Source organism: Manis pentadactyla, chromosome 9, assembly GCF_030020395.1.
Source record: "Manis pentadactyla isolate mManPen7 chromosome 9, mManPen7.hap1, whole genome shotgun sequence".
In the NCBI taxonomy this organism is placed as follows: domain Eukaryota; kingdom Metazoa; phylum Chordata; class Mammalia; order Pholidota; family Manidae; genus Manis; species Manis pentadactyla.
The window spans coordinates 97,661,415-97,686,382 of record NC_080027.1 but is presented as its reverse complement, the minus strand read 5'-3'; the positions used below and the strand labels follow the sequence as shown (position 1 = coordinate 97,686,382).

The window sequence follows — 24,968 nt, the reverse complement described above, 5'->3', positions numbered from 1 at the left end:
CAGTGCCCTGCTGTGGGGTTATGTAGCTGGGTGTTCCTCCAGACGTGCAGATAAGTGATGTTGTCTTTCTTACCAGATAAGGATCCAGGGCAACTCTGAGATGGGTGGTGGTTGCGGAAGGTCTTGGGGGTTCCCAGTCATAACCAAGCAACATCTTGAGAATTTACTAATGTGACATTTATGAACATTCACATAGGGCTGCTTTGACATTTTTTTTTCAAAATGTATTGTAAAGGGATCTTATTTGGAATGCCATTATGAACCAAGATTGCAAGGAGACTGTTCAAACATTCTAAGAAATCCACTTATATTAAGCCTTTGTGGTGATGCATTTCATGCAGTAATATGTGACTTACAAATAGTCCCTATGCTTTAAGCAGATCCCAAGTCTCTGCACTGTGAGTCTGAAGGGTGTGTGTGTATGTGTGTGTGTGTGTGTGTGTGTGTGTGTGTGTGTGTGTGTGTGTGTGTGTGTGCATGTTTCCTTTAAAAAATATACTGTAACCTAGGCTTACTTTTTTGCCTGTTAACACACATTAGCAATATTTTGTTTTACTTTGTGGTGGCAATTATTTCCCATCATATGATTCCTTGGGTCTGGTCTGATTAAGAGAAGCTACTTGCACAACCAGTGTAACTTGCACAGAACTTCCTGTTCTTGTGTTTATCTCCATGAAGAAAAGCTACCAAAGATGAGAGCTAAGATCATTAAGCCCCTCTCCCTTGGTCTTTCAACGTCCTTCCTGATGCTCTGGCTGGTTTGTGCTTTTAGATGTTCAGAAAGAGCAAATCCTTATGAAGAGTCACTACTGAGAGCAGGTTTTGTGATTGCTCACTAAAGCCTAGGCGTGAGGGCATGACAGAAGGTTGAGCAGGTTTGGTTTTAGTGTTGAGAAAGAGTGATTCATCCTTTTGGTGCTAAGGGAAAGAAGAAAAAGGATGTGGTTACACTTAAAGGGTGGTGATGCCTGGTTATTTGTAACTACCTGCACTCAAGCATTCCTTTTTTGCTTTACAGGTGGATGAATTATTATATATTTTAATTTACTATGCTGTGATTTTTATCCCCCTGACTTACTTATTTTATAATTGGAAGTCTGTCCATCCTTATCTCCTTCATCTATTTCATCCCACACTATGGCAAACACCAGTTGGTTCTTTGTGTTTATGAGTCTCTTTTGTTTTCTTTGTTTTTATTTTTTGGACTCCACATGTATGCAGTCATATGGTATTTGTCTTTCTCTGACTTATTCACTTAGCATAATGTTAACAAGGCTGGTCCATGTTATCACAAATGACAAGATTTCATTCTTTTTTATGGCTAAGTAATATTCCATTCTGTAGATATACCACATCTTCCTTGTCCATTCATCTTTCAACAGATATTAGGTTGCTTCTATATCTTGGCATAAAGGTGAATACTTTTTTTTTTTGTTTGTTTGTTTTTTGACTTGTGAATGCTATATTGTTTCAAAGCTGTTGCTTTTTATTTATTTATTTATTTATATTTATTTAGAGGGCATCTCTCATTTATTGATCAAATGGTTGTTAACAACAATAAAATTCTGTATAGGGGACTCAATGCACAATCATTAATCAACCCCAAGCCTAATTCTCAACAGTCTCCAATCTTCTGAAGCATAACCAACAAGTTCTTACATGGTGAACAAGTTCTTACATAGTGAATAAGTTATTACATGGTGAACAGTGCAAGGGCAGTCATATCACAGAAACTTTCAGTTTTGATCATGCATCATGAACTATAAACAATCAAGTCAGATATGATTATTCTTTCAATTTTTATACTTGATTTATATGTGAATCCCACATTTCTCCCTTATTATTATTATTATTTTAATAAAGTGATGAAGTGGTAGGTAGATGCAAGATAAAGGTAGAAAACATAATTTAGTGCTGTAAGAGGGCAAATGTAGATGATCAGGTCTGTGCCTATAGACTAAGTATTAATCCAAGCTAGACAAGGGCAACAAAACATCCACGGATGCAGAAGATTTCTCTCAAAACAGGTGGGGTGAGGTTCTAAGCCTCACCTCTGTTGATCCCCAATTTCTCACCTGATGGCCCCCCTGCAACTGTGCCTGTCTTAGGTTGTTCCTCCCTTTAGGAATCTTACCCATCTCTGGCTAACCAGTCATCTTCCAGGGCCATACAGGGAAATGTAAAGTTGGTAAGTGAGAGAGAAGAAATATTGTTTGAAAAGGTTAGCCTTTTACTTCTTTGCAGATTTATGCCCTGTGGCTTCTATGCCCAGCATTTGTCTTGAGGTATCTTTACCACTTGGAAGAATTATGATACTCAGTAATTTTTGATATGAGGCACGAATTCTACTAAAGGGGTGTAATTAGGAAGGAAGAATTTATAGTATAGGTTTTAAACTACTAATTAAATTGCGTAAACACATTAACATAATTGGAATAAGCTACATAACAAAAGCAGACCTACAATTACCAGCCATATCCAGTGAAACCAAGAAAACCAGTTAGGTACCCTAGGCATTTGTGAAAACTTATCAAGATATGATGGGTATTGTCTAACTGAATTTGAATAGTTTGAGAAATATCAGACAAATTAAAACAACACATTCCTGGGAACTGTTCACATCCCATATGTTCTTTTAACAGTAGATAGTCTATAGTCGCACGATTTTGGAGCGCTGCAACTTGCACTTCTCCAAATTCTTGGTTGAGTTCCAACAGTATAGATCCAGTCAAATTTGTTTTACTGTATGCACAGGCCAGCTTAGATAGCTCCTTCTTCATTCCAATGGCAAGTCCAGGAACTGGTGGGATGAATGCAGCTACAACTGCAACAGCACCAGGATCTTTGTTGAAGTATTTTGATGATCAACTTCTGGAATGACTCTTTCAGAGGATGTTGATGTTGGAAGTTCTTCTTCACATCGTATCTTAATTCGTTTTCTGGATAGCCAAATTAGGCTTTGATCCTCTGTATAAACACAAAGAAACCCTTTGCTCACACTTTGATATGACCTTTATACCATTGTAAAGAAATTATTGGAGGTCACCACACAGGAACTGCTTTTTTTTTAAGAGAAAGGAATATTATCAGAAAAATGTACTTCCATAGCTGATCATCTGACACCCTTTAAAAGATCAAAATTAAGGATATGGAAAGCATGCATTAATCGTTGATTTGCAGTTAGTTTTATCCTATCAGGGAGTAATCCCCCTTTTCTTTCTCTTTTTTTTTGTTATCATTAATCTACAACTACATGAAGATTATTATGTTTACTAGGCCCTGCCCTATACCAAGTCCCCCCACAAACCCCATTACAGTCACTGTCCATCAGCATAGCAAAATGTTGTAGAATCACTACTTGTCTTCTCTGTGTTGCACAGCCCTCCCCTTTCTCCCACCCCCCACATTATGAATGCTAATCATAATACCCCCTTTCTTCTTCCCCCCCCTTATCCCTCCCTACCCACCCATCCTCCCCAGTCCCTTTCCCTTTGGTACCTATTAGACCATTCTTGGGATCTGTGATTCTGCTGCTGTTTTGTTCCTTCAGTTTTTCCTTTGTTCTTATACTCCACAGATGAGTGAAATCATTTGGTATTTGTCTTTCTCCACTTGGCTTATTTCACTGAGCATAATACCCTCTAGCTCCATCCATGTTGTTGCAAATGGTAGGATTTGTTTTCTTCTTATGGCTGAATAGTATTCCATTGTGTATATGTACCACATCTTCTTTATCCATTCATCTACTGATGGACACTTAGGTTGCTCCCAATTCTTGGCTACTGTAAATAGTGCTGTGATAAACATAGGGTGCATCTGTCTTTTTCAAACTGGAGTGCTGCACTCTTAAGGTAAATTCCTAGGAGTGGAATTCCTGGGTCAAATGGTAAGTCTATTTTGAGCATTTTGAGGAACCTCCATACTGCTGTCCAGAATGGTTGAACTAATTTACATTCCCACCAGCAGTGTAGGAGGGTTCCCCTTTCTCCACAGCCTCGCCAACATTTGTTGTTGTTTGTCTTTTGGATGGCAGCCATCCTTACTGGTGTGAGGTGATACCTCATTGTAGTTTTAATTTGCATTTCTCTGATAATTAGCGATGTGGAGCATCTTTTCATGTGTCTGTTGGCCATCTGATTTCTTTTTGGAGAACTGTCTGTTGAGGTCCTCTGCCCATTTTTTAATTGGATTATTTGTTTTTTGTTTGTTGAGGTGGGTGACCTCTTTATATATTTTGGATGTCTAGCCTTTGTCGGATCTGTCATTTAGAAATATATTCTCCTATACTGTAGGGTATACCTTTTTGTTCTATTGATGGTGTTTTTTGCTGTAGAGAAGCTTTTCAGCTTGATATAGTCCCACTTTTTCATTTTTGCTTTTGTTTTCCATGCCCGGGGAGATATGTTCAAGAAGAGGTCACTCATGTTTATGTCCAAGAGATTTTTGCCTATGTTTTTTTCTAAGAGTTTTATGGTTTCATGACTTACATTCAGGTCTTTCATCCATTTCGAATTTACTTTTGTGTATGGGGTTAGACAATGGTCCAGTTTCATTCTCTTACATGTAGCTGTCCAGTTTTGCCAGCACCATCTGATGAAGAGACTGTCATTTCCCCATTGTATGTCCATGGCTCCTTTATCAAATATTAATTGACCATATGTGTTTGGGATAATGTCTGGAGTCTCTAGTCTGTTCCACTGGTCTGTGGCTCTATTCTTGTGCCAGTACCAAATTGTCTTGATTACTATGGCTTTGTAGTAGAGCTTGAAGTTGGGGAGTGAGATCCCCCCTACTTTATTCTTCTTTCTCAGGATTGCTTTGGCTACTTGGGGTCCCCTTTAATTTCTCTTAAGAGTGTCTTGTAGTTTTTAGGGTATAGGTCTTTCACTTCTTTGGTTAGGTTTATTCCTAGGTATTTTATTCTCTTTTGTGCAATTGTGAATGGAGTTGTTTTCCTGATTTCTCTTTCTATTGGTTCATTGTTAGTGTATAGGAAAACCACAGATTTCTGTGTGTTAATTTTGTATCCTGAAACTTTGCTGTGTTCTCATATCAGTTCTAGTAGTTTTGGAGTGGAGTCTTGAGGGTTTTTTATGTACAAATCATGTCATCTGCAAATAGTGACAGTTTGACTTCTTCTTTACCGATCTGGATTCCTTGTATTTCTTTGTTTTGACTAATTGCCGTGGCTAGGACCTCCAGTACTATGTTAAATAACAGTGGAGAGAGAGTGGGCATCCCTGTCTAGTTCCCGATCTCAGAGGAAAAGCTTTCAGCTTCTCGCTGTTCAGTATGATGTTGGCTGTGGGTTTATCATATATGGCCTTTATTATGTTGAGGTGCTTGCCCTCTAAACCCATTTTGCTGAGAGTTTTTATCGTGAATGGATGTTGAATTTTGTCAAATGCTTTTTCAGCATCTATGGAGATGATCATGTGGTTTTTGTCTTTCTTTTTGTTGATGTGGTGGATGATGTTGATGGATTTTCGAATGTTGTACCATCCTTGCGTCCCTGGGATGAATCCCACTTGGTCATGGTTCATGATCCTTTTGATATATTTTTGAATTCGGTTTGATAATGTTTTATTGAGTATTTTTGCATCTACATTTGTCAGGGATATTGGTCTGTAATTTTCTTTTTTGGTGGGGTCTTTGCCTGGTTTTGGTATTAGGGTGATGTTGGCTTCATAGAGTGAGTTTGGGAGTATTCCCTCCTCTTCTATTTTTTGGAAAAGTTTAAGGAGAATGGGTATTATGTCTTCTCTGTATGTTTGCTAAAATTCTGAGGTAAATCTTTCTGGCCCACGGGTTTTGTTCTTGGGTAGTTTTTTGATTACTCTTTCAATTTCTTTGCTCTTAATTGGTTTGTTTAACTTTTGTGTTTCTTCCTTGGTCAGTCTTGGAAGGTTGCATTTTTCTAGGAAGTTGTCCATTTCTTCTAGGTTTTCCAGCTTGTTAGCATATAGGTTTTCATAGTAGTCTTTAATAATTCTTTGTATTTCTGTGGAGTCTGTCGTGATTTTTCCATTCTCATTTCTGATTCTGTTGATGTGTTTTGATTCTCTTTTTCTCTTAATAAGTTTGGCTATAGGCTTATCTATTTTGTTTATTTTCTCAGGAACTAGCTCTTGGTTTCATTGATTTTTTCTATTGTTTTATTCTTCTCAATTTTTTTTATTTCTCCTCTGATCTTTATTATGTCCCTCCTTCTGCTGACTTTAGGCCTCATTTGTTCTTCTTTTTCCAGTTTCGATAATTGTGATGTTAGACTATTCATTTGGGATTGTTCTTCCTTCTTTAAGTGTGCCTGGATCGCAATATACTTTCCTCTTAAGACTGCTTTCGCTGCGTCCCAGAGAAGTTTGAGCTTTGTGTTGTTGTTGTCATCATTTGTTTCCATATATTCCTTGATCTCTATTTTAATTTGTTCATTGATCCATTGATTATTTAGGAGCATGTTGTTAAGCCTCCATGTGTTTGTGAGCCTTTTTGTTTTCTTTGTAGAATTTATTTCTAGTTTTATGCCTTTGTGGTCTGAAAAGTTGGTTGGTAGAATTTCAATCTTCTGGAATTTACTGAGGCTCTTTTAGTGAGCCAGTATGTGGTCTATTCTGGAGAATGTTCCATGCGCACTTGAGAAGAATGTCTATCCTGTCGCTTTTGGATGTAGAGTTCTATAGATGTCTATTAGGTCCATCTGTTCTAGTGTGTTGTTCAGTACCTCCATGTCCTTACTTATTTTCTGTCCAGTGGATCTATCCTTTGGGGTGAGTGGCGTGTTGAAGTCTCCTAAAATGAATGCATTGCATTCTATTTCCCCCTTTAGTTCTGTTAGTATTTGTTTCACATATGCTGGTGCTCCTGTGTTGGGTGCATATAATTAGAATGGTTATATCCTCTTGTTGGACTGAGCCCTTTATCATTATGTAGTGTCCTTCTTTATCTCTTGTTACTTTCTTTGTTTTGAAGTCTATTTTGTCTGATACTAGTACTGCATCCCCTGCTTTCTTCTCTCTGTTGTTTGCATGAAATATGTTTTTCCATTCCTTGATTTTTAGTCTGTGCATGTCTTTGGGTTTGAGGTTAGTTTCTTGTAAGTAGCATATAGATGGGTCTTGCTTTTTTATCCACTCTGTTACTCCGTGTCTTTTGATTGGTGCATTCAGTCCATTTACATTTAGCGTGACGACTGGAAGACATGTACTTATTGCCATTGCAGGCTTTAGATTCATGGTTACCAAAAGTTCAAGGTTAGCTTCTTTACTATCTTACTACCTTACTTATCTCGCTCATTGAGCTGTTATATACACTGTCTGGAGATTGTTTTCTTCTCTCCCTTCTTATTCCTCTTCCTTCATTCTTTATATGTTGGTTGTTTTATTCTGTGCTCTTTCGTGTTTCGTTTAACTGCTTTCAGTGGGTCGTTGATTTTATTTTTTGCCTTTAGTTAGTATTTGGTTGGTCTGGTTTCTTTGCTGTGATTTTATTTTCTCTGGTGACATCTGTTTAGTTTTCGGAGTGCTCCCGTCTAGAACAATCCCTCTAAAATACCCTGTAGAGGTGGTTTGTGGGAGGCAAATTCCCTCAACTTTTGCTTGTCTGGGAATTGTTTAATCCCTCCTTCATATTTAAATGATAATTGTGCTGGATACAGTATCCTTGGATCAAGGCCCTTTTGTTTCATTGCATTAAATATATCATGCCATTCTCTTCTGGCCTGTAAAGTTTCTGTTGCAAAGTCTGATGATAGCCTGATGGGTTTCCTTAATAGGTGACCTTTTTCTCTCTAGCTGCCTTTAAAACTGTTTCCTTCTCCTTGATCTTTGCCATTTTAATTATTATGTTTCTTGGTGTTGTCCTCCTTGAGTCCTTTCTGTTGGGAGTTCTGTGTATTTACATCGTCTGTTTGATTATTTCCTCCCCCAGTTTGGGTTAGTTTTCAGCAATTATTTCTTCAAAGACAGTTCTATCCCTTTTTCTCTCTCTTCTTCTTCTGGTACCTGTATAATACAGATATTGTTCCTTTTGGATTGGTCACACAGTTCTCTTAATATTATTTCATTCCTGGAGAACCTTTTATCTCTCTCTGTGTCAACTTCTATGCGTTCCTGTTCTCTGGTTTCTATTCCATCAATGGCCTCTTACATCATATCCATTCTGCTTATAAATCCTTCCAGAGTTTGTTTCAGTTCTGTAATCTCCTTCCGGACATCTGTAATCTCTCTCTGGACATCTGTAATCTCCCTTTGGACTTTATCCCTTAGCTCTTGTATATTTCTCTGCATCTCTGTCAGCATGTTTGTGATTTTTGTTTTGAATTCTTTTTCGGGAAGACTGGTTAGGTCTGTCTCCTTCTCAGGTGTTGTCTCTATTATCTTGGTCTGCCTGAAATTCTGCCTTTTCATGGCAATAGAGATAGTTTGCAGAGCTGACACGAGTGACGGCTGGAAGAACTTCCCTTCTTGTTGGTTTGTGGCCTTCCTCTCTTGGGAGAACAGAGACGTCTAGTGGCTTGTGCTGGGCAGCTGTGCCAGACGGGGCTTCTGATTCTTGCCCAGCCACTATGGAGTTTATCTCTACTGTTGCTATGGGCGTGTGTGGACTGCCTCAGGCTGCTGCTCTGGTATGGTGGAGCCATGTTGGAGGGGGAATGGCCGGGAGGCTATTTATCTCCATGAGGGGCCCCCTTGCTCCCTGCTGCCCAGGCAGTTTGAGTGCCCAGAATTCCCCAGATTTCCTGCTGCTGGACTAAGTGTCCCAGGATGCTCCATCCGGTAGTCAGGTCCCTGTCCCTTTAAGACTTCCAAAAAGCCCTCACTTTTCTTTGTCCCCAGAGCACTGGCTGTGGAGACCCGCTCACAGGTCTTACTGTCCTGTTTCCCTAGTATCCAGGACCCCACACATGCACTGTGTCTGCGCTCTGGTCCGGATGGCTAGGACTGGCTATTTAGCAGTCCTGGGCTCCCTCTCCCTCCCCACACTGACTCCTCTCCTCCTGCCCAGAGCTGGGTTGTGGGGCGCTTGGGTCCCACCAGGCCGGAGCTTGTATCCTACCTCCTTCGTGAGGCGCTGGGTTCTCGCCGGTGTGGATGTGATCTGGATGTTGTCCTGTGTCTTCTGGTCTCTCTTTTAGGAAGAGTTTTTTGTGTTTTATTTTCAAAAATATATGTGGTTTTGGGAGGAGATTGCTGCTGCTCTGCTCATGCCGCCTTCTTGGCTCCACCCCAAAGATGAATTCTTAAATGAGAGAAGAAAGAAAAAGGAAAACTCTGAAAGACAGAAAGAGTAGACCTAAGCAGAACTTTTCTTCTTTATAAGAAACTTAACGTTGTTCCAAGTAAGTCCTCATTGCTTCTGTGTAAACTCTGCCTCCACTGAATGCTGCACTCAGTAAACAGGATTTTAGCAGAAACTAGTATCGTATTCTTGGTTTTTGAATCCAGAAGATAAATGTGTATTTTGAGTTTTTTTTTACTTTGGTTTGTGAATTCTGGATCAATTAATAAATTTAAATGAAAAATTAAAAAGCATACATTTACATTGCATGCTGATCATTCACTTTGTGAATTCTGAGTATGTTCAGGAGAGCTGTGGTTGTTTAGGACTTACCTCAGTTTTTAGAACACGCTACATGTTTAAGAAACATAAGCTGTTGTTGCTGTCATTACCTGCTACAACTATGAAAGAGAATTTAGGACAGTAAAATGACAACAAGTGGTTACAGATATGTCCCACCTGACCACCTTCTCTCTAACCTGCTGCAAGCCTCCAGGAGGCCTCTCCTATAAAGGTGTGTTTAAGAAGTTCAAATCTGACTATCAGCATGAACTAGACAAGACTGGAGAAGTAATTATCTTCATTTTAGTGTTAGGCTTGTTGGTAGCTGTGGCCTGTGACCTTGTCCAACCTTTTGTCAAATGGAATTCAAATCCCAATGTCTCCTTTGGAGAGTTTCTAGTGCTCTGGTTTGAACACAGTGACAGCAGAGCACAGTATGGAGTCCTGTGTGGAGCACTGGCTCCCAGGCCAGACCCTTTGACATTCAAGTCGCTGACTCCTTGTGTGTTAGTTACGTGTGACCCTGGGAGATCTTGTTTCCTCTGAGCCTTTCCAAGATTTCATTTTCCCCAGAGTCACTAGCTTCAAGAACAGCCTAGCAGTTGAATGGCTAGGCCACTGGAAGCGTCCCCACATAGGTACTCCTGGCAGCCCCTCTGCTCTGTCACAAGTTACATGAGACAGTCACTATTGGTCTTGAATGTGGTCCTGGTTCACCAAGGAAGGTCCTCACCACCCTGTTAAGCCGGGCACTATGATAGGTACTTAGGAAGCATTTTCTTCCAAGTGGTTGGTATAAAAAAAAACCTGATGCTTAAAAAACTATGCTTTAGTTAACAGGAAAACAATCCACTGTGGAGCACTTGGGTCACTGAAGCCGATGGTGTCACGAGGCATCACCGTGAGCACTGCTCAGCCCTCTGTTGTACAATTGCTGGTGGTACAATTATTTGTACTAGTATGATAACAACTGGGAACAATACCAATGAAAGAATATGGGAAAAAACCAGCTAACATTGATTCAGCCATGTTGTTTTCTAGAAAATGTTATGTCTTTTTCATGGGCTCTATTTCTTAGTCTCACAGAATTATACGAGATGAGTAGCATTAATATTTTCCAGATGAGGAAACTGGGGCTTAGAGAAAAGTTTCTTGCCCAAGATGACACATATCAAAAGCAGTGGCGGTGGATTTGAAACCAAGGCCCCTGGTCTCCAGGGCACAGCCTCATCCCTGTTTTACCAAGCACTTCAGGAAGGACCAGATGCCTACCTCATTGGCTGTCTCTCCTTCGGGATATATGTGCTTTCTTCACTTCATTTTTCCCCTTTAAAAGAGATCTTGGCTTTAGGTACTATTCTTATATGATTAAAGAATGATTTATCCATTCTTATGTCTTATTTGTTTTCTAATCGACCAATAAGTAATGAAAAAGCTATCAGAGCATAGCAAAAGGGAGAGCTACTTCACTGAGTAATGAACACAGGTACTTCTCCCATACCTTTGTGAGGATGGTCCAAAAAAAAGCCTAGATCAGCCACTCTACTTACCAGCAAGATTCTTGGCTGCTGCTCCCCTCAGGGTGTGCTGAAATTCAACATCTTTTGAACACCAGAATCAACAAAGTTGAGGAACTAAACCTATCCTTGAGGTCTTCTATAAGCTACCATTGTTAACTGTTTCAGATTTTCTCTGGAACACGGCACATAACAACGAGTTTGAGTTTAAAGATGGGTAATCATTGTTCATCATTTTTGCTTAAAAAATCAGAATTCATCATTTCTGCTTAAAAGTATACATCTCAAATTCAGTGATTCTAATGCTATGGGATACGGCTTGGTTGTTCTACTATTCGTTGTCAAGGGAATTACTAGAAACAGAGTACTCTCAGTTCCTTTTCTTGAGTGTAGGGAGTTGGCATTTGAAAAATGAGAGTGTGATTTAAAGCACCTATAGGACATTTTTGAAAATAATCACTAAAGATGCAAAAATAATCTAATTAAGGATGTTTTAGCTAAGTGTGAAGTGAAGTAAGTTCTATTTCTGGTGTTCTTTGTGATCTGAGCAAATCTCCTAGGTATTGAAATATTCATTTTAGTCTCCTGCTTTCATTAAAAGTGCTTTTTAAAAACTTCTTGTTCCCTTGGGAAAGATCCTTTATAAACATAAGGTTAAAAGGTTAATTTTAGGTCTTTGGTCTATGAAAAATTAAATTTTCCCAAGAAGTTAAGTCAGGTATTAATATAATACCCAATCAGTCTTCTTGAACCTGCTGTGAGTCTTGCCCTTACTCCTCCCTGATTAGACTATGTTGCTTTTGCTGCTCATGAATTATTGATGGAGACCCCCTCTGGGTACCCAGGCATTGTGAAGCAAGAAGATAAAACCTCATCCCCTGAATGGCCCAGGCTGGGGGCTTCGTGGCCGCAGTGCCTGTGAAAGCCACCTTGCCTGGGTCTCTGATATCTCAGCCACCCTACAGTCTTACAAAGTCCACAATGGCTGGAAAGACATTTAAAGGGGACCAGATGGTGCCGAGCAAAATGGATGGACCTGAAAACTATAGGAAAGATTTTCCACCCATACTTGTCTATAGAGAGGGGTTCAAAGAAGTTTAGGTGCTATAGGAAATAAGTATTTAAATGTTTAAAAAGAAAACAGATTTCCCAAAATTAGGTAATTGATGGAAAGATGAACTGACCAAAATATATTCTTAATATTTTTTAGTTTGGGTTTTATTTTTTTCATCCCAGAAGCTGAATATCATTGAAACTTTAAAAAATACTAATATCTTTTATAAGTGGTGTGTGAATATGTATTGGTCCTTAGAGTGCAGCTTTTGGGGGCAAAGTAGGGATGGATAGATGAGAACAGTGTCCAACATCTGTCTACTTTGTAAATTTAGTCTTTTGGGCCATATTCATAGAATGGGGAAAATAAGTTAGACTTACGTATCATTTTTGTTCAGCCTGATTTCATTAACTTGAGAAATCTCTCTTTAAAATAAAGGTATTGTGCGTTTTTAAGAGAATATATAGAGAAAAAGAACGTGTATGTTTGTAGGGATGGGGAGGCATATGTGTAAAGCTGAATGAGATTTCTCCTAAAATTCAGGGTAATAATGATCTTTGAGAGAAATTTGGAGATAGCTTAGTTTAACATGGGCTGCCCAATACCAAAGAATAATCCCAAAACCCAGTAGTAGAATTATATACGAAATTTAGGAGGTGCATTCGTAGTTCACCTTAAAAATGGAAAAAAAAATCAACTAACCTTATAACCCACTAATTCCATCTATGGACTTGTAGAAATACCTGTACATTCTGAGACAGAACCTCCATTTCACTCTGTGGCTTGAAGGAAAAATCAATTATGATCTAAGGCTGCGGTTGCTCAAGTGGGTGATTAGTTTGCACCATCCACTTGAACCGTCTTTTGATCTGGCCTCTATATTTAGGTTATGATATTCAAAGGGGAGAAAAAATCTTAAGCTTTTACAATTGGGAAACCAAACGATATGTTAGAAAATGTAATGAACCTTGAAAATTGCTATGGACCAAGTGAAAGTAAGAATGCCACATCAGGCAGGTAGAAAAAAAAATTGTCTTCTTTAATACTTCCTGAGTTTGGCAGGAATTTTAAAATAAATAATCATTTATCTTTTACTGAGACTCTGCTAGTGTGTAAAATCTCTCCATATATGCACTTTGAGGAGATACAAAAAAAGAGAAATCTATATTAAGATTAAAGCATGTCAATTCCATAGCCTGGAGGTAGGGGAAATGGGGAGTGATGCTAGTAGATACAGGGCTTCTTTTGGGATGATGATAAGTTCTGGGGTTAGATAGGGTAATGGTTGGATAACTTAGTAAATATAGTAAAGCCCACTGAATCATACAATGTAAAAAAGCTTGGCTGTTTTGGAATATAAATTATAATCTCCATTTTTAAAATAATCATTAATTCCAGAATTCTAGTTATCATGTGCATGTCACATTTGGTCTTGTGTAGTCAAAATGGTGACCTAGATTGTAGTTCACGTTCCCAGTGTAAGGCTTCCTTTCTTACATTTTACCTACTGCTTCCTCAGTCACTCATTTCGTAATGATAAAAACTTGCAGTAAACTTGCACTGCTTTTGGGCACATCTGTGAGTACAGATGGCCAGGCTGTGCACTGCATAGCTCTAAAGTATGCCCTTCTCATGACGCTTTTTAGAATGGATTTGAACTCATTGCTTGGCATTTAGGGCTATTTGCATCTTAATTTCAGCCTACCATTCAGCAACCTCCTTCCTTTATAGGCTTACTCATTCACTTACAATTCATTGGTTCCATTCATTCATTCACTTATTTATTAGATAAACTATTCCTTATCCTGACATTGCCCACTGGAGGGTGTGTCCATTTTGCCCAGTCTAAAGAGCTTGTGCTATTCTTCATCCCAGCCCTCTTCCCAACCTCTGCCTTCACCCCTGGTATTCTTGAGGCCCTGCTTACACCCCACCTCTTTTCTGTCACTGTTCTTTGCCATTGATGAGCCAGTATTTCCTCTCTGTAAAGTGCCCAATAAATACAAAGCAGGAATGGGGGCAACAGGAGATTCATTCTTCCCGACAGTCCCTGGGCTCCTCCAGGAGGTGTGTAAAGTATCTGCCTTTTAACTTCCAGATCGGAGCATGAGGGACCTGTGCTTTTGGAACTGATAGTAGATATCAGACTGAAAAATGAAGATGTCCCCCTCACCTGAATAGCTAGTTTTTATGCTAGTGCAGGGTAGTAACTATGAATCAAGGAACATCTACATGTTCACCAGAGCTGGCTTGAGCCTTACACTCAGTGAAGTTGTTCTCTGTATAGTTGTTACCAGAGATCTGTTGAAACTATGTTGAGATGGTCATTTGGGAGTGTGTGCAACTCCTGACATGTTTGAGAGGATTTCAGAATATGAATGCTAGAGAAACCAGTCAGTATCAGGGACTCTGGTCTGAGAGTCCCAGTGGGCACTCCCAGATTTGAAAGCCCTCTTTTCTCAGTTTTCTTTCCTGCTCGCATAAGTGAACAAAGAATAATTTTGGAAAGCTTTATACCTAATAAGGCATTATATCATTGTAGAGGCCTTTCAAAATGACAAGAAACTTACTTTAAATGATAAATGGCTAGATTGGAGTTCAAACTGGATGACTCCTAGCAATTCCTTCTCCTTGCACAATCTTATATGCATCTTTCTTATTTAAAATTTAATTTTGGCTTGAACATGAAAAGAACTTCAACTGTGTTTCTACTCATATACATATATATATATATATATATATAAATCTGTTATTTGTCTATAGATCTTTATATTGGTGACAGTTGTCACATTCATTTTAATTAAGAAGCTTTATATTGATATAGGGATCTCTTACTGTCTATGTATTTTAAGCAAGTTTATGTTCTCTGCCCAGTTACTCATATGTTTGTTAGCACTGACTTAGTATGAAACAATTCAAGGAATGTTACTGGAAGTGATAGTTCTATGGAAGAATTTGACACATGTCCCTAAGATGCTTGTTTTATTTATGACTGTCTGTCATTTTGGAGTATCTTGGAGCTGTCCAAATTGGGATAGCTTTCAAAACTTTAAATTATAGGATTTAATCAGGTCATACAATATTAATTAATCCAAAACTATTTGAATAGCCTGTGGAAGCAGGCACTGTGTTTGGCACTAGATGTGAAAGGATGAAAGACAAGCAGCCCTGCTCTGAGGTGCACACAGAGGAGCAGCATAGCTGTTTAAAATGGTTTGCATGGAAAAGCGTCCAGGTAAGGGCCCGAGCCATGGTAACTCTTCAACACATCAAGGCAGAAGGAAGATTTACTTTTTGAATCTTTATGAGTATGTTAGAGTAATACTAGAGTATTAGTAATTTCCTGTACTGAACTATTGGTACAGTTTTAAGTGAGAGAAGCTCTTTTACAATTCCAGGTCTTACTGCCTACTTCATCACTGACCAAGGGACCAAGAGCAGCCCCTCTAGTGTACGCACGTGTCCAATTTTCTTTGTGGTTTGACTGAACATTTTCTAGGGTACATAATTGGCTTAATGTGAAAAATGAGCCATTGAGAGGAAGTAGGAAAAAAAGAGTATTTGGTAAACCCATTCCGATGGCATATAGGTGTTGTAGTGTATAAATGGGAAGCTATGTGGTTTTTCAAGCCCTCTAAGAGTCATAGAGGGTTCTGTCTTCTTTTCAGGGATACTACTTATAGATAAATAATATATTGGCCATTTGGGAATAACTCAGTGATTCTTAAATATTTTTGGTTTACAAATTCTTTTGAGAAACTCTTAAGAGCAAAGCACGTATACATATACAAAGAAAACATGTATATAATTTCAAAGGGCCTAAAACATTAATGGGACTGCTATGGGCATATAAACAGTAATTTATGTTATAGAAATTATGGATATATAATTTAAAATTTACATTTATAAAGTTTATAAATTATCTAGATTATATATTACATAAATGGTCTAATGTAATTTAAATTCTAAGAGAAAATATTTCCAAGCAAAGGCTATTCCTCTGGATACATCAGTCATATGCCACTTTTAGAAGGAAAGGTGAGAAAATAAAAACATTTTTTGTAATGTAATACAGCAAGTGATAAAGTGAGCTGACATGCTTATGAAGCTAGGCAGGAGATGTGGTTTGTAAAGGAAGATTAAAATGTTATTTTATCTGTAGGTTCACTAGTCAGTTCCCCAGAGCTATCTTTGTCTCTGTAAGGAATGGGTTCTTCTGGTCTAAATATCATGCATTTTAAAATAGTTGATCATAAAAACAGTATGTTCCTTTTGAAGTACTTTTAGCCTCTAGATGGCAGTGGTTTAATTATGGAGTTTAAAATGAAAACTTAAGTTTGAATGTAATTTTAATTATAATAGTAATAGCCACAGCAGTGTCAATTGTTAACTTAGCTCTGGCTGTTATATAATAGTAAAACATTTTTCAAGCTTTATTTTGATAGCAGTTGAGTTTATTGCTGTCTCTTTCTCTTTGCTATTTTTTTAAGAAAACAAGTTCATGAAAGAAAGTTTTAATTTCCTTAAGAGGCTATTTTCTCCTGCTTCTCCCAATAAAGCCAGCCTACCTCCTCCATTAGTCACTGCCCATGTGGATGACATGAATCAAGAATCACAGTTCAGGTGAGGTAGGCAGCTATGCCAGGTGGCCCCCAGGCCCTTCTTTCTGTATTAAGTTCTTAACTAAAGAAAATGAAATGGAAAGCTACCAAAGGGACAGTGAGATGTTACTATGACATAGCAAGCTTTATAACATTCAGGTCTCTGGAAAGTATTTCTTTTGCTTTTTTATTAAAAAAAAAATGAACTCTAACTTCTCCATTTAAATAAAGCATGGAGATAAGCTGTGGAAACCATTCTCATCCTTTCCTGGCTTCCTGGGAATTGGACCACTTGCCACTTTCAGTAATGCCAAGAGCTCCTGGAATGTTCATGATATCCTGCTTTCCCTCAGCAATGCCTTATGAGTTGATTTAAATGACCTGCTTTGGGAGAGTTAGTTTTTCTGCATCAATCAAGTGTTGAATTGTTCTAACTGTTGAGTTTTGAGAATTCTTTATTTATGCTGGTACTAGTCTTTTATCAGATATACGGTTTGCAAACAGTTTCTATTGATCTGATAATTTGTCTTTTCATCCCCTTAGCAAGCCTTTTTCAGGGTAAAAGTTTTTAATTTTGATTAGTCTAATTTATCATTATTTCCTTTTTTTTGGATAGTGCTTTTGGTGTTTAGTCTAAGGGCTCTTTGCCTAGTTCTAGTTCCCAAAGATTTCATCATTATTTCTGGGCTCTCTATTCTGTTTCACTGATCTTTGTGTCTATTCCAGTGCCACATAGTCTTGATCACCATAGCCATCTGATATGTTAAATTGAGTAGACTGAGAGTACTCCCTTTATTCTTTTTCATAACTGTTTTAGCTATTCTATTTCTTTTCCCTTTCCAAATAAATTTTAGAATAATCTTTTGTTTATCTATAAAATTCTTGCTGAGCTTTTGATGGTAATTACACCAAACCTGTTCATTAATTTGGGGATAATTTACATTTTTACTCTGTTGAGTCTTCCAGTGAACATGATATGTATCTCCATTTATTTAAATCTTCTATGATTTATTCACCAGCATTTTGTGGTTTTCATCATACAAGTCCTATACATGTTTTGTTAAATTTATAACTAAGTATTTCCTTTTTTGAGCAATTATAAATGGTCTAGAATTTTTAACTTTGGGTGTTCAAGTGTGCATTGCACACATGTGCACACACACACACTTGATTTTGGTATTTTTGTCTTGTATTGTGAGAAGTCTGTGGTGATGATGTGTATAAATGCTGGTGTGCGAAACCCTATCTTTACCTTTCCTCCTCCTCACTGATTCATTGGTTGATTGATTGATTGATTCATTCTTTCATTCAGCAAAAATTCACTGCACAGCCACCATGTACATAGTTCTCTGTTAGGTACTTCTAGTTATTAGGAGTTAAACAAGATCGGATCTTTGATCTCAGAGAGTAGTGGGGAAGAGTGCATGCAGGCATCCATCCACCTGAACACTAATCCTGGTAAAATAAGCATCATTCTAGAGATAAAACATATGAGGTGGGAATGCAAGGGAAGGAAGAAGTAATTGTGACGGTGAGTATTGGGAGCATCTTCATTCATGGGGCAAGGCTGATTTTAATTTCAGTGGCAGACAAATGGAGGGACTGAGGAAAGCATGTGGATAAAAGTCCCAGACTCATGGAAGGGACTTGGCGGGCCCCAGGCCTTGGAGGCCAGGGGTGCTGAGCTTGGCTGTGCACAGGGGACTGGGAAGGTGGGCAGGCTGTGGTGGTGGGGTTTCATGAGTGCACTGGTAGGACGTTTGGACGTTTTTCAGGAGAATAACATGGTTATGATGGTTTAGTAAGATAAATCTGGTAACGGTGTGAAAGATAGAGTAGGAAGTCAAGGCACTATTGGGAAGAAATCCGACGACCAAGCCATTGTAATAGTGAAGGCAGGAGAAATGGAGATGCGAAACTGGTCTTTTTCAAAAAGGTCAGAAACATCTGAAGTGCAGTGAGTGGCACCTATCTGCTGCTCTTAATCCAAATAACATTTTCTTCTTGTGATTAAGCAGAGATTAAAATTCTCTGTGCTATAAGAAAGGAAAAATTGGATGTTTGAAAACAAAAATGCACCTTTTTTCTAATAACGTTTCTAGCTTTTTTTAAAATAGCAAAGATAGGTTATAACTTTCTTTGACCAGTTTTGAATTTTAAAGGAGCCGTTACTCTGTAAGATTCAATACATCTTAGCATAAGTTTGTCTTCCTCCAGGAGGCAGTCACTTTGAGTTACCTGTTTTGTTAATTTAAAATTTTCAGTTTTTGAGGGGTATAAAATGCATATAGTACTTGTGAATAGGAGCTGAATTTGAGAAAGTTCTACCTCTGTTCACAACACTAAAGGTGTAGAGGTCTGAGGACTACATGAAAGGGCAGACAAGCCTAAGCATTTTGGTGAAATTTTGTTTCTGTATTAAGCATTAAAGCCTTAATCCTAAATGGTAGCCTACTGAAGTGATGCACTCCATCCATTCATAACTGAGATGGATTCTGAGGTGCTAGAAAAACCGAGCACCACCTAAATCACTCTGCTGGAGACTCTTGGTCGCCTGCCTGGAGAACCTGTTTTCTGGGAATACACGTTCCTATTTTGCACTTTTAACTCAGGCTGGAATTCTGGCATCACTTAGTGTTCTGAGTTTCCTATTCTCTCTGCCTTTACATAGGAGTAGACATAGCTGCAACTGTATGTTTGACTCACCAGAACTTTAAGTTTTAAAAATACTTGAGATAATTCAGTGAAGGGCATGCTAAAGAACTATTATCTGTTTTGGGCTCATGACTATTTCTATGGCAAGGATTTACAGTCTTTGCTTTACCAGCTAACAGGTGCTGTGCAGTTGTTACCTCCATTTTCAGTCTTAAAAAAGAGAGGAAAGAAATGTGTTCAGAACCGCCGCAACCCTGATGGAGAAATTGCTCCTTGTATGTGAGCAGATGAGTCCTCCTCTGGCAGCCTCTTCATGGAACCGCTAGCGAGCCCCCTTGGGCTTTTCCCTTTGCTTACGCACATGCGTGCTTTATTCAGGTTTGATTAAATGGCAAAGTAATAGCTGCAGGCTGTCATTGTTCCCTTTGGTCTAGTTTGAATAGTGAACATGCGGCAGAAGATGCTGCGAGTGGAAAGGAGAGAGTGCTGAATGTCAGAAGGTTCATCCCTCAAAGGTAGTTTGGCCAAGTGAGAAAATATAAAATGTCACTTTGGGAAGCTGAGATCAGCCCTGCTTTGCTCTGTTCTTAATTTAGTTTTTACTGCGTTTGATGAAAACATTTCCTTTTGTCTCAAGGATGTTTAGGTGCAAGTATGTCTTTGTTTTAAAGGTGTTAAGTCAACAATTATCTGTGAAAGTTTTCATGATCCCAACATTGAGGTATTTAGAGATATAGCCACATTTTCATCTTGCATATTTTCCCCGAGGGCCCCAGTGAGCAAAAATGGGGTTGGTATTGGGGTTGATTAGTCCAGAGACCTCGCTTATTCCCTGAAGGGAGAAGGACAGTGTCTGAGCCCCACTAAGACCTGCTGCACTGAATAGATTAGGGAATAGGCTTCCCAGGCAGACTGCCCGGACTTCACTGGAATGCTGGTTCCACTGCTCACTGGCTATACCAGATTGAACAACTTTCTTAATTCCTCTAAATTCTAGTTTGCTCATCTGTAAAATGGAGATTAATAGTATTTATCTCACAGACCTATTTTGTAAGGACTAAATAAGATATTCTACGTGATGATGTGTCTAGCACTTAGGAACCATTGAGTGAGTGGTAGGTGCTATTGGTTATTCTTTCTACAAATATGTATTAACCCCTACTGTGTTCCATGCACTGTTCTAGATGCTGAGATATACAGTAAACCAAACAGGCAAAGGTTCCTCCCCTCGTGTGTTTTCTCATAACAGGAGGCAACAATAACTGTAATAAATAAATTACACAGCATGCTAGAAATTTATCAGAGCTGTGGGACAAAATTGTTATAGGGACAGGGAGTGTAGGATTCTGCAGTAGGTTGCAGTTGTAAATAGGAAATCATTTAAGCCTCACTGAGAAGATGACATTTAAACAAAGACTTGAAATTATTTCGCTGTTAATATTACTAATTCTACCAAATAGGGTTTTGCTTTGTGTTTGTATTTCTGCCCTTCCCACGTGTAATACAACTGTATAATTATAAAAAATGAATACTTAGTACTAATCAAATTTAACTCTAATAAGAGAAATTACAATAACTACATATGCATACACCTAGCTGCCTCTTCTCCCCTCTTCATGTCTCTGCCCCGCTGTAGCGAGTTTACAGATTAGACTAGTTTAGAAATGAGTTCTTCAAAAACAAAATAAAACAGAAACTGAAGAGTTGTTCTGCAGATTCAAGGTTTCCCAACTGTCTTTTGTCAAACTCTTTCCAATAGAGCACCATCACACCGCAACACCAGGATTTTTGATAACGCTCGGGTGTGTCTCAGTTGCCCTTGTGGACAGAGAGCTTCCGCCTTTCCAGTGCATGAGGAGCTGCCCCATAGCCGGTTGCTGATGCCCTTTCAGGTCCTGGTAGCGCTCTGATCTGGGAGTGTTTCCCTTTTGTAGTCATGGTCAGGTGATGTTTTCTTTCTCAGTGCCAGTAGCAACGTACGACACATTTGCCCTTTGCCTTTCTCCATAGGAATAGATATCGGGGTCCACTGGGTAGCTTTCTCTGATGCATCTGATGCCATCATTACCAACCCCATTGGACTCGGTGCCCTCTCTTCCTAACATAGTTTGAAATGTTCCCCTTTATTTCCAAAATGAAACTTATAGGAGATATAAATACCTGTGCACTGAGGAAAGTATTTAAAGTTTTAAGTATGCTGTTATCAATATCTTTACCAACTAGAATCAAGTTCTGTAATTACTGACATATAAGAACACCACTAAGGGAAATATGATCAGATTTTGTTTTAAGTAGAAGATCACACTTCACTGCAGTGTTAGGTGAACTGGGGTGAGGCCTGTCCAGGTCTCTGTGTGTGACCATGAGATATATTCTAGCTTGAGACGTTCCATCCAGTTGTTATCCTGTGTAAATTATGCTATTTTGCCCCTCCAGCACTTACCTCACCTACCTTGTATGGGAGTTGTTACTTATCCATCTCCCCCATTGGACTGAAAGCCCTCAGGGATAGTCTTGTGCATTTTTGTGCACTTAGATTGCCCAGCGTAGTGTACTGCACTTAGGAGGTGATCAATACATGCTACAAAATAGGCTCTACTCAAACTTCACCTTCTTTTTGGTGCACAGCATTTTTTAATTTTATGCCATTTAAAAAATTACCTTTACGTGCTTTTAGACACTGATTCTGTTGATGTAGCCTTCTTTAAAAACTCATAGAATTATAGACTTTGTTGCTGTAAAGAATTTTTTTAAAAGTTAACCTGGGCCAACTTTGCATTTAACAGGTGGGAAAACAGAAACCTAGAGCAGTTAGGGACTTGCCCCAAATCAATAACCAGTCAGCAACAGTACTGAGACCAACTACAGGTTCACATACTACAGACAGAGATTATTTTTCACTAAGTAAAGCTGAGTGCTGCTCTCATAATGACAATAGTAGAGTAATTCATCATTAAATAAACAAGTATTTATTGATTATTTGTTATGCACAAAGTGTGGTACTAAGTCTTAGCAGTGAGGTATATACAAAGACAATTAGAAATTTTATTCTGAAAAGGATATTAAATGGAGAGATTTAAAAAAAATTAAGAAAATGCAGTATATTTAGAGATGAACATGGTGACCAAGGATGGTGACAGGGCTGAGATGACCTGTGTGAAGCATTGATAGGAAGAGAGGCTGATGGCAGCAGATGGAGACCTAGTTTCAACCTCTGGTACTGGAGGTACTATTACTTTGGCAGTTCCTATATAAAGCCACACATTTTTGCAGAAGACAAAGACACCAGGAAAATCTGACAGCATGCCTTTCTGTGTGATGGTTTAATTAAGTCTTTTGAGTTACTATACTACCTATGCAAAACAATAAAGGCATGTGATACAATTTTAATAGCTTCAGGCTTGTTAGGAACACAAATAGAAAGCTGAAAACCATGGACTGCCACCGGCAGGAGGTATGATTTTGTAACACAAAATGATGTCAGCTTCTGTATCATATGGCTCTTCTTAGGTTTTGGTCCTCAGATGCTTGCGTTGTGAAATTCTCTAATTTTGGATTGCTTTGAACATATTCAGCTCCAGTTATCTGACAGCTGTTCCGGCACTTCAAAACTTCAAATTTCTGTGGTTTTGAGCTCCATGGTTGACTAAAACCATTTAGTTTGTGGGAGAGAGCAAGGTGAGTGAGGAGGAGAATTCATGGTAAGGGCCGTCTCCTCCCTCCCCTTTATCCACACTTCACTGAGTATTACAGAGATGCTGTTCTGTGGAAATCAAAGTAAATGACAAAACACTCAAAATGTGTTTTCCCTCAACAGAAACTTCCTCTGGATCCATAGATTTTAATTATGCCTCCTTTGGGAACCATATGATTTGCCTGAAGTTAATTGTTATACTCCACATGGTGTTTTTCTTGTACAGATATGAAAACTGTCCTGGATAGCAGAGGGCATGTTTACATGGCTTCCTTGTTCGGGACATCAGCCACATTTTGGCCTAGTCACCACATGCATGTCATAAAATTGGACTGAGAACAACCACCTAGAGTTCAGTGAAAAGATGCAGCTAAGAGTTGAATGAAACATGTCCTTTAGTCAAGTATGTGATATTTTTCTTTAATGAGTTGGTGCATTTTTGAAAATTACTTGGCAACTGGGGGTATTTCATTAACATGTAATGGGATTAATATTTAGTGAATCATTTTTGAAATATATGACAGATGTTTAGAGCCTTAGCAACTTAACATTTAGCAGCAAGGAGTAGTTTTCAAAATCCTTAACTTCAAAATGCACTTTCATAAGGATGTGTGGATGTGTTTGGTTGAGATGAACACATGGTATTATCTTGATATTGTGTCTACTTAATAAAATATTGTAAGTTCTTTCTCCTTTTTTCTTTTCTTCCTTTCTGTGGTTTCAACCTTTCCTCCTGAAACATACTACAGAGCATGCTTATTTTTGAAACTTGCAAGAATAAGAGGAGATTTTCTCTAGAAAATAGAGGTGCTTTTGAATATTACTATAGGTAATTGGAAAGTGGTGTATGTTACTATAAAAGAGGATATACATATCATATTAATTGAAGTTTTGTTCTGAATATGAAAATTTTTAATTAGCTTGTGATATTTTGTTTGATTAGACATCTTTTAGTAAAACTCTTTGTTGTGTTGTGGTCCTCCTGTCACAGGTGGTATTCCCAGATGCCATCATTAATGCTGTATTCTGTATCAGAACGACATAATCAATTACTCATTTTATAGCCTGTTTTAGAATACATCCTTCCTACTTCCTACAGCAGTCATAATGTAGTGACTGCCCAATAAGGCAGATTTTTATCCTACATTAAGAGTCTGCTATTAGCTGCTATTAATTTTAGGACATGAAAGAAAAATAACAATGTTACTTGTCTGGGAAGAAACTGAAAATTAAACATGTAGGCCAAAAATATATTGTATCTCAAGGCAACCTCTGTTTATTTTAACAGACATATTTAGATGAGTTTTGCGCTCTTCCATTTTTAAAAGATTACAATTAAAATGAACAATAACTAGGAAAGCTATGTCCTTGGCAAAATGGGAGGGGTTTCCAAATTCACAGTAATGCTGAAAAATTAAGTAAAACAAACATGAGGGAGGAACCTCAGCTGTGCTCTGACTCAGTTTGTGAGAGAATGAATAATAGCTTCCAAACGGTTCTTTGTTACTACACATTTACTAGGTGGACTTTTAAAATACTCAGAGAACAAGAAATATCATGTATTAGGGTTACATCGTGGTAAAAGATTACTTTTGTTTTTTCTGTAGTATCACAAAATATTTAAAGAGTAGCACATAATACAGGCTGGAGACTGCAGATACAGAGTGATGTTTTGTCTTAAAAGCTGTATTTATGTGTTGTAATTATTATTTGATTGTAGCCTTCTCAAAGCAGGGACTATATCTTATTCATTTTTGTACCCCCGCTGTAGCAGTGTGCAATGAACATGAGTTTAAAGAAAGCCATTCTTCATTTAGTCTTTTTTTTAATCAACACTGAGTAAATATTTGTTGAGCAGGTGGTGTAAGTTGGGCACAGTGCTCTGTGTT

General features: G+C 38.3%; 1 protein-coding gene and 1 long non-coding RNA gene across 5 annotated transcripts in view; both read left to right on the top strand.

Moving 5' to 3' along the window:
• SMYD3 (SET and MYND domain containing 3) overlaps positions 1–24,968 on the top strand; it is an 807,351-nt gene that overhangs the window by 451,910 nt on the left and 330,473 nt on the right. The gene's annotated exons all lie outside the window — the stretch shown is intronic.
• Positions 451–11,440, top strand: LOC130684941 (uncharacterized). The gene is made up of 2 exons (XR_008999328.1): positions 451–1,414; positions 9,231–11,440. It is a non-coding gene; the product is annotated as an uncharacterized LOC130684941 (long non-coding RNA).